General features: G+C 44.3%; 1 long non-coding RNA gene across 1 annotated transcript; it reads right to left on the bottom strand.

Annotated features, from left to right (window-relative positions):
- Positions 1-8,843: 8,843 nt before the first annotated feature.
- On the bottom strand, positions 8,844-10,311 carry LOC127300318 (uncharacterized). The gene is made up of 3 exons (XR_011746010.1): positions 10,152-10,311; positions 9,585-9,789; positions 8,844-9,351 (listed from the first exon to the last, which is right to left on the bottom strand). It is a non-coding gene; the product is annotated as an uncharacterized lncRNA (long non-coding RNA).
- Between the last annotated feature and the right edge of the window lie 493 nt (positions 10,312-10,804).

Genomic DNA, 10,804 nt, shown 5'->3' with positions numbered 1-10,804 from the left:
TAGTGCATCATAAATGACTAGTTCATCAGATTGACTGGAACAATGACCACCGTTGCACCTAGCAGTGGTTGCCTGGCCGGTTCAATGACAACAATGAGTGGATGCCAGGGCGTTTGATGGGGAATATTTTATGATTTGTCATACTTTTCTTTAAATTGTCTATTATTTGCCACATGACCACAGAAAATAGCAAATGATAGAAGTGCAAAGAAAAGTATGGCAAATTGTAAAATTTCCCGTTTGATGGACGGACCTGATCACGGAAACGAAGCAGCAAAAGAGGGATCAGACAATACGGCATCAGCGACATCTAAAATAGGAAGTTCCCTAGAATGAATGGATCTGAATAGCAAGCCCCGCACGAGCTCGTGTTGAACGTATCTGGCCTACATCAAGCCGCCGTGCGCCGTAGTCCACCCCCGAAAGTCCCACACGAAGTCAGCGTGCCGCGCCACTTGAATGTCGACGAGGCGACAAGCACTTGTCCGTGGCCTGAGTTGCCGACAGCGGCCGAGCGGGGGCGGCAGGAACAAGTAGACGAATTGGGTGGATACTTGATACTTGCTACGTGAGTCTTGGGAGGATAGGGGTGAATGCGGTGAAGATGAAGACAGGGCGGCCAGAGCATCTCCACTCGTCTCCCCGACGAGGCCCCCGTGCGACGTTTTTCCCATCCGGACAGTGAAATTCGGTCCAGTCGCGCCCCCGGTTCCTCGTTTTCGTCCGGATTTGGCCCTTCATCCATCCGGCGAGCCCACGCCATCCCCGGTTCCCCGGGGAGCTATCGGGGAGTCCGGACGAGTGAAAAGCGGGGAAGGGCTCGATCTGTCGGCGACTGGACACACGAACCCCACCACCACATCGGTCAAAATCCCCCCCACCCCTCGTATTTCTCTCGCCGCCGGCACCACCCCGCCGGCTTGTTGCCCAGATTCCACCGTCCCTCATTCCCACCTTCCTATATTCCGCCGTCTTTCGACGACGGCGATCTGCCCGCTCCTCCGCCTGCCTGTTTTTCGACGACGGCCTACGCCTCGTCGTTCGCGTCTCAGCTAGCCTCGGCCACGCCCGTCAGGTGTTCGTCCATTTGCCTCGCCGGCCATGGACTCAGACGAAGAGGAGGAGCAGATGTTCGTCGAGCTTATGCGAGAAGAGATGGCAGCCGCCGCCCAAGACGAGGAGCACATGATGATCCTTGGTTGCTTCTCAAGCATGTACGCCGGGGTGGCAACTGGTCGACGTGGTGGGTCGGCACCAGGTCGCCGGAAGTGCAAGCCGAGACAGCGAATGGAGGGCTACTGCATGTTGTACGCCGACTACTTCGCCGGCAATCCATTGCACGGTGAGACTGTTTTTAGGCGTCATTTCAGGATGAGCAGAAAGCTATTTCTGCAAATTGTGTATGCCATCCGAGACTTTGACCCCTACTTCAGATGCAAGGCGGATTGCATTGGCTTGGTTGGATTTTCGTCACTGCAGAAGTGCACAGTGGCTATGAGGATGCTGGCGTATGGAGCTCCCGGTGATGGTGCAGATGACTATCTTCGGATGGCGGAGTCCACCGCCCTTGATTGTTTCTACCGGTTCTGCAGGGCCGTCATAGCAGTGTTCGGGGACTTTTACTTGAGATCACCCACTGTCGAAGACACTCAGAGGATCCTTGCAACAAATGAAGCTAGGGATTTTCCAGGGATGCTTGGAAGCATTGACTGCATGCATTGGAAATGGAAGAACTATCCGTTTGCGTGGCAGGGAATGTACAAGGGTCACAAAAAAGGCTGCACTGTGATACTTGAAGCAGTGGCTACCCATGATCTCTGGATTTGGCACTCTTTCTTTGGTATGCCTGGATCCAACAATGACATCAACGTCCTAAACTGCTCCCCGATCTTTTCCAAGCTTGTTGAGGGTCATGCTCCCCCGGTGAACTATGTGATCAATGGTCGGCACTACAACAAAAGATACTACCTTGCAGATGGTATCTATCCAAAGTGGGCAACATTTGTGAAGACTATCTCGAGACCCGGCACCCCCAAACATTCCGAGTTTGTCAAGAAACAAGTAGCTTGCCGAAAATACGTCGAGCGTGCATTTCGTGTCCTCCAGCAGAGATTTGCTGTCGTCCGGTTCCCCGCTATGACTTGGTTCAAAGATCAGATGTGGGAGGTGATGAACTGTTGTGTGTGCTTACATAATATGATTATTGAAAATGAGCGAAATTCCTCTTGCTGAGCAAGAAGCACCATATGAGAGAGAGAGGGTCCTCTTGCACAGCCTAATCACCAGGTGCCGACATCATGGGCCGCCTTCATTGCTATGCGCCAGGAGATTCGAGACTCTACAATGCATCAACAGCTGCAAGATGATCTGGTGGAGCACATATGGACGCTCCGAGGCAATGCCGACGCCAACTAGTCTGTCTTTATTAATTTGTTTCAAAACTTGTGAAATTGTGTGCTTCATTTGTTTCAGCACTTGTTAAACATTGTACTGATTTTCGCCGAAATTGTTTCAGCAATTTTCACCGAACTTGTTAAATTTTATGTCGAATTTGTTTGAAATATGTCAAATGGTCGAGATTGGGGGTGTCCTGCCGGGGGGACGGCTGGAACTTCGGCGCTCCCCAGGCCAATTTTTCCTCCAATCCGGAGGAAAATTTCGCCGGATTTGGGCGTGGGGAGCGCCAACGAGTGGAGATGCTCTCAAGAAACCAACTCGTGTCGGGCTAGGAGGATAGTTTCCGTTTGCACCGTGTGGAGAAAGAAACGACAGCTCCGCAGTTATGGACGTGTTTGGTTACCTGCATGGAAATTGTGGCTCACTGCGCCAACGAGATAGGCTTACCTGCGCGTCGTGAACGGGCCTTGAGCCATAAAAGCCGGGTAGTTTGGTAGGCTGTGCGGCCTTTTGCGCGCCGGAGAAGGAAGCCATGCCCCATCGTTTGGTTACATACGAGCCCAGTTCTAGCCTCACCATTTATCCACATGGTGACCTTACCTCTCACCTCTTGGGCATGTCGACAATCCCGAAAGCAGACATCACCATGGCACCGCCGTCACGCCAGTCGAAATCATCACCACGTCGTCGACCACGAAGACGAAGAGCACCATGACACCGCCGGTCACGCCGGTCACAAGCATGGGTACGTCGCCGGTCACGAAGATGAAGACCACCATGACATTGTCGGTCATGCCGGTCACAAGCATGCGCACATCGCCGACCACGTAGATGAAGACCACCATGGCACCGTCGTTCACGCCAGCCAGAAGCATCACCACCTCGCCGACCACGAGGACGAAGACAACCATGACGCAGTCGGTGACGCCGACCACAAGCATCACCATGTCGTCTACCACGAAGATGAGACACCATTACAAGCATCACCACGTCGCCGACCACGAAGACAAACACCACCATGACACCACCGTTCACGCCCGTCACAAGCATAACCATGTCGCCGATGACGACGCTGAATACCATCATGACACCGTCGGTCACGCCGGTCACAAGCATCACCTCGTCATGGAAAACGAAGATGAACATCACCATGCCGCCACCACCATGGATTATCACCTCTCACTTCTCACATATCATCACCACGTCGCCGTTTATGAAGATGACAAGCGAGAAGTTGAACAAAAGTACTTCAAACTATACTCACACATATGTACGCATTACAGTATACTAGTGAGTCATTTATTTATCCGTCTATGTCCACCAAAACAAAATCTTTCAACATGAAAATCATGCGGAATGGTGAGGTGAACCCACCCCTCAAAGGAAATTTCAAACGGTTGAGCGTGTGCGACGAATTTGGCAAAATTCACTCAAAACTTCAGACACGAAATTGACAATTTACGACTGACAAAACTCGAAACCGATTGTGGGAACTGATTCCTATCATCAACATGCATATTTGTCATGTACAACTTATTTCGATTCGGACTATGTTTATGTTGATTTGAGGAGAGGGTGTGTGGAGTAGTGTAAGGGAGAGTGAGCGTAACCGAGTAGGTGCACTAGTTGCATCGGTGGAGCCAAGGAGACTCGAGAACGGGTATGTCCCTGAAGAAACTGCCATTTCGGACGTTCCTCCAGGACCTGGCTCGACGCTGCTTTGAGAACCGGTTCGTGCAAGAACGCGGCTCGACACAGGCAACCAAACGAGCCAAAAATTACTGCCCCAATGCGAGCCAAGGGGCTCACAAGCAACCAAACACGCCCTATATCTCCGCAGATATAGGCTAGGCCACTGTACCGAACATCATCTCAATCTAAATAAAATAAAAAATACAAGGATGTGAGAGTATCTGGCCAAGTGCCATTGGTCCTTATAGCAGGAGCAGCTACACCCAGAATCAGATAGGCATTTTCCTGAGAAACATGCATATAACTCCTCTCCTTTCTTTAATTCTTTTTCTCCATGACCACTTACACATCTAAATGCATACATGAACATTGTAGTTTTTGACACACATTCTTCATATTTGCATCTCATACAAGGTTATATCAATGTTTAATATTGTTTTGGGATTTTCCAATGATCCCCTTTATTTTGGTTATAACCCTGCAGAATATGAATCGCCTGTTTTGTGTATTTTTTTACTTTCACGGATCTATATGGAGTCAAATAGACCTAGGCTTTCTCGAGGATCAATATTCTACGAAGACCGATGATATGGAGCTTTGAAATCACGCAAACGGAGCCCGGAAGGCAGAAAGCCTACGGGTGGTGCGGCCTACACCAGTGGCCACGCCACCTAGGTGTTCCACCTCCTCAAGCGTCTTCAACCGTCCATCAAGATCCCCAGATGATGGTATTGACCTACAAACCCCTATATAAAGGACCCTCGCCGTGTATCGGAAAGGAGGTGGAGCATCGATTAGAAACACTGAAATAGAGTTAGCACCAGCGAAGATTGGATGGAGAACCTCTGCCGGAGCCACCGCCGGTGAGATCTCCTACCCCTCCAAGATCTACATCAGCACCACAATGATGAGAAGGGGAGTAGTCCATATTTGGACTATGGGTTAGTGGTAGTAGCTTGTTCTATCTCTCTCTTGTTCTATCGGTGTATTATCACCATATGAGTTGCCCAACATGACCACGGTCATCTATGTAACCCTTTTATGAAGGATCTCTTTTCCATGAATTGATATTCGAGATTGGAATCCTCTTTTGTGTGAGATATATAAGTAGATGCATATTATGTACCCCTTCTTAAGTACTTGTTTTGATCTAACTTGTATGAGAGAATATTTTTGGGGAACGTGTGTGTTAGATGGAGTAGCATGAGGGTAATGACTCAATAATGACAAAATTCAAATCTACATTGGTTTTTACTTTTCGTTTGTTGCCTCACTAGGGATTAAGTGGATACGTATGTTATAGTTTCATCTAGTGACATTCTAGGTGGTCTTGTTAAATCAAGGTAGTATATTTGAGATCCAAACATTATGTCAAAGTTCATAAAGCTATACTATGTTAATTCTTAAATACCGGATTGCTTGGATTTTCTCTTTTTCGGAGAAGTATGAGACATATGTGTTGCATCATCTCTATGTTAGAACGTAATGCCCATACAAATACTTGTTCACAATATGAGATTCCACCAACATAATATAACTTATGAATTATTTAAGTCCATTACACTTTTATGGAGAGTAGACAAGTAAAATCATAAACCTTGGTCCAATTTCGATCATAAGAAACACAAAACCAACACTTTTATATCAACCTCTACAATCTAAACACTTATTAATTCCAAAAATCAAAAAAATTTACCTTCAAAAAATCTAATCCAAACCCCAAAAAGACCATTACTTTATATTTTTACTTTTACTTATTTATTTACTTTAATTTTATCTATTTACTATAATTTTCATATTACTTTAATTTTATCTATTTACTATAATCTTCATATTACTTACACGAAACCTTGTGCTTGATAAGCACATGGTGGAGTTGGAGATAAAACGAAATTTATTTTGTTTTGTAGATTGCTTGAAGAGGAGAAGGGGAGCAATTCCTCGCCAATTTCCCGGGAGTTTGATATAAACCCTCAAGTCAACATTGTGGGGGAAAAGACACTTGCTACAACACTCTGCACCTGGAGTCCCAACGAGTTGGTACACACAGAGTTGTTTCCATCAAGAAATTTTCTATCGTCGTTGGGGAGATGCAAGAATACATCGCGGGTGCATCATCATCTAGCTGGGAGAATAACTTCATCTTCAAGAAAATAGTCAGAACATTTTCTAGTGCCGTCTTCATCAACAAGGTGCAATCATCTAAGCTTGGGGAAGCTGCAAATCCCGGATACAAGTTGACAATAAGTACAACATACAAAGCATCAAACAAAAACAACCAAACAAATAAAATAAAATTACACAACTTGGAATAGATGAATCCCTCGACAACAGAACCACTGTTGATCCAAGCCAATACGAAAACACGGTCTGTATGAAAGGTGATCCATCGTTGAAAGGTAAATTCACATCTACTTTGACCGAGAACTAGCGACATCGCTGCACCATGAAAGCCAGGAGACCCTCCACCGCGCCGAAGAGCGTTCCATGCCACATCATCCTAGGATGAATGCCACAACAACGTTGGGTGATAGAGAAGTGCACAAATGCACAAAATGACCGCCAAGGAAAGGTAGTCTGAGTACGAGCACAACCACCTGAAGACAACCTGAACCACACATCCAAGATCACCACCGACATCCACCACGCCACCACAACTCATATGCTTTTAGTTTTTTTCTATTAATTTTAGGAAATCAATGAAACATATAAGTTGCTCTAATGCGTGGCTAGGTGATACAATCCTATGTGGCAAATGTTACACTAGACTAGTTAAAATGCCCGTGCGTTGCCACGGGTCCTCAAATTTTATTTGCCCAATGCACATATATAGCTCCTAATGCACTTATGAAAAAACAAAAGAAATTAGAGATATCATAAATTATAATTATCAAAGAAACCAGTACTACTTATAGAAATATCAAAAAAAAAAAATGAAACCGTGTCTAGGAGGAACTAGACACTTTTTTGATATAGTAGAAGCGGGACTTGGCGTGACAATTCCAAAATTCGTTCCTGACAGGAATCGAACTCCGGTCGTTGGGGTGCGCCACTGCGACCCCAACCACTGGGCTAAGCCCACGTCGTCACTTATAGAAATATCTGTCATGATAATTTAAAATCATTGGTTATCACAAGCCATGACACCAACATAAAAAACATTTATTTCTAACAAAATCTCCTTAGGCCGTTGCATGAAACTATCTCTAGATCCTCTAGGAATTCCTTCAATTGATCGACACCTCCTCTTCACCTTCAGTTTGAAAAACACTATCAAAGTGCTAGCATACAACTTCTATATGCCTCCTTCAGCAATATCTATAGCTAGATCATGCTTGTCAACTACTTCACCTACCACACTAATATGCTCTTCAATAATGGCAGCGATTATAAGAAAATATGACTTCGCCGCTTCAATCAGGTTGGGAGAACACACTTACTCTTTACAAGAATTTTTGCAGTTTCCATAGTTCATTTCATATTTTAGTTTCCATACTTTACAATAGTTCATTTCATATTTTAGTTTCCATACTTTACAATAGTTCATTTCATATTTTTGCAGTTTCCATAGTTCATTTCATATTTTAGTTTCCATACTTTACAATAGTGGTGCATCGTTATTTTAGTTTCTCCACCCACGGCAAAGACATCGACCAACCGTGAAAGACACTGAAGACAGTGGTACTGCACTCGAGACACTCATCATATTGTACTATTTGTTTATAATTTATAAACAAGAAAAGGTGTGTGTACTTACAACACAGCCGTCCACAATGTAAGAAAATATTAGCATCTCATTTAGTAACTGATGGTATGAAATACGAAATTACATCACAACAACCATCATAAATGAACCATGTTATACTATTGGACTGATAGGTAACCAAAGCAATTCAGAAAACGAAGCAGCACAACTACAAGATTACAAGAAATATTGGGCAGGTAAGTAACCAAAGCAATTATGTTTTAAACGAACAAAATCAAGACCTATCTTTTTTGTGAATTATGAATCTCAGAAGCACCCCCACAATCCTAAATCCAGAACTGGACAATTATTTACCATGAACAAAGCACTACGTGGTACGCCGCATTTCTCCACTTGAAACTACATGTTACACTTTCTTCAGCAACACCTTTGTGATGCTTCTTCGGACATTTCTCACAATTTTTCACAAAAGAATGTCTAGCTTTATCCTTACCGTAGTGCAAAGATCTTGAGTACATCTCCACAGGCTCCACCATGAAAAACTTGGTCCATGTATTAGCATGAACCATCGTTTTTTCTTCCGTTTTGGCATTAACCAGACGTTGTCTCAGGAACAAGCGATGTGATTTCTTTAGTGGTGACAAGAGCTGGAAAAAACGATGGTTGTTTGATTGGATCATTGCAGCAAAGAAATATTAAGCTGAGTGTGAGTGAGGCAAGTGACATATAAATGGGAGAATAAAATTTGAGAATATTGATCCAGGACTTCTAGTGCCATCCGGCCACTCCGAATGAAGGCCAACTGGAAATACAGTCATGATAAGCACGCCACCTGAACAAGGAAATATAAGACACAATTCTTGTTGAACTAAATTAATGAATCAGGAAACTGTTATAGGTGAAAGAATATACGGGCAGTTGCTTCTACACTGAAGCAGAGCAATTATTCAAACCAGAGAGCACACAATGATCATGTTGGGATTTTTAATAGTGCACAAGGAACAATATCTGTAAAATGGTTCATAAATAGCATATATTTCAAAGCCACTAACTTCAAATTTCAGAAATCCCAAGAAAGACTAATCCGAGCTATTGAGTGCATCCAGCTTATCCTTGATATAGACAGAGCAAATTTTACCAGCAGTTATACACCAGGGAACTCGTCTGGTTATACTATGAGATCTGATTCTTTTCAATCCATGCAAAGTGAACCTAGGTGCCAAAATCACTGCAAGCACAAAACCATATATGGTTTATTTCGCAAATCCTCAAATCTCTGTAAAACACAAAACACTTAAATTTGTCAATTCGGAACACAAGAATGGAGCATGATAGAAAGCCTGAGCACATTGAACATTAAAATATAGGAAAATAAAACTCTTACCTGACACTGATCTCACCAAAAAGATAACATGAGCACATTGAACATTGAAATATAGGAAAATAAAACTCTTACCTGACACTGATCTTACCAAAAAGATAAATCCTAGTCTTGCTATTCAAGGGAGGCCATTTGGTAGCACTTCAGAAAAATATATGTATTTGCTCACTGCACGCTTTAGAAAAAATTGTTATACTTATAACCTGTTTTGTCGTGAAATGCTATCAGCCAGCTTAGAGACACATTAACCAAAATAAAAAAAATCACTTCCCCAGGATTGCTTTGTGTTGAGAAGTTGTTTCTGGCATTTTCTATCTGTAAAAGGCTTGCATTATAAAGTGAGAGCATGTGTCTTCTCCCTCCCCAAGTTTCAATACATCTAGAGCTACGAAAAGAGAATTATCCTACCATTTTGATTTCCCTTATTCAGAGGATGAAACTCCTCTGTTCTCTGTCATGTTCTTCAACTATGGATGATCTTTTTCCTACTTCAAATGGACTGCATTGTTACCCTTATTTTCCAACTCAGCATGTGTTATTGCTCCATCTTCCTAAAGCTCATCATGAGGCCCTTCTTCATGTACGGAGAGGTATTCAGTTTGTGCTTCACCACCTGGAAATTGCAATATGATTAAATCAGGAAAGAGAGCTACTACATGCCAACAACCGGTGAAGAAGGCATCATCCCCGGATCCCGTTCATGCCTTCCATATAAGTTAGGAAACATAATGCACACATTAACATTCGAAGGTCTTGGCAAAACATAATGCAATCACAGTATTTAAGTAGATCTATCTCTTGTATTATAAGCATGTAAAATTCCAATTATTTAAAATGCAGTGGCAAAATATACTGAATTCGGAGTGACATGTTCATTATTCTAGAGAAAATGAAGAGGGCAATGAGTTGGTTCTAGAAAAAATTTCAGAAGCATATAATGAACAAGTAATAAATCCATCAATCAATGAGATATACCTCGAAGGGTCAAACCACGGAATGGAGTAACCATGAGGACATTAGTGGGTTTCCAATGATGGTGCTGCCACAGGCTAATCATGTTGCTGCTCCGAATAACTGGTGTCAACTGAGGAATGCGATCAAAAATCATTAATGATATATTTATCTGCGAGAAAAACTATTGTCGATGTGGTGGAGGTGAAGGATAACACGTACCTTGACGGGCCGGGGTTCGATGCGGTGGACATTGCTCTCCTCAACGAAGATCTCCATGGCCATGAGGAAGAGCACATTGACCTCCGCCTCCAGCAGTGGCTCGCACTGCTTCAGATCTAGGCCTTGACTCGCCGCACCACGATTATCTCTTGATCCAACGAGCCTGCCCTCTCGCCAGCACCGCTGCGCGACCACCATCCGCAACGACATGCAGGAGTTCGACAGAGGCAACGCGCTCGAGCTCAATGGAGGTCTCCACAGCTCCCTCGCCATCCCGTGATCAGCTCCTAATCCGACGCGCCTGCCCTCTCGCCGCCGCCATCAGCAACCACACGCAGGAGTTCGGCGGAGGCCTCCGCAGCTCACTCGCTGTCACCGCTCGGCCAAGGAAGGACGTAGTCTTCCTGCTCTGGCTCACCTCCAACCACTCCGAGGCTGCCGGACGACCGCAGTGA

Source organism: Lolium perenne, chromosome 5, assembly GCF_019359855.2.
Source record: "Lolium perenne isolate Kyuss_39 chromosome 5, Kyuss_2.0, whole genome shotgun sequence".
In the NCBI taxonomy this organism is placed as follows: Eukaryota; Viridiplantae; Streptophyta; class Magnoliopsida; order Poales; family Poaceae; genus Lolium; species Lolium perenne.
The sequence above is the reverse complement of the archived record's forward strand: the minus strand, read 5'-3'. Positions and strand labels throughout refer to the sequence as shown.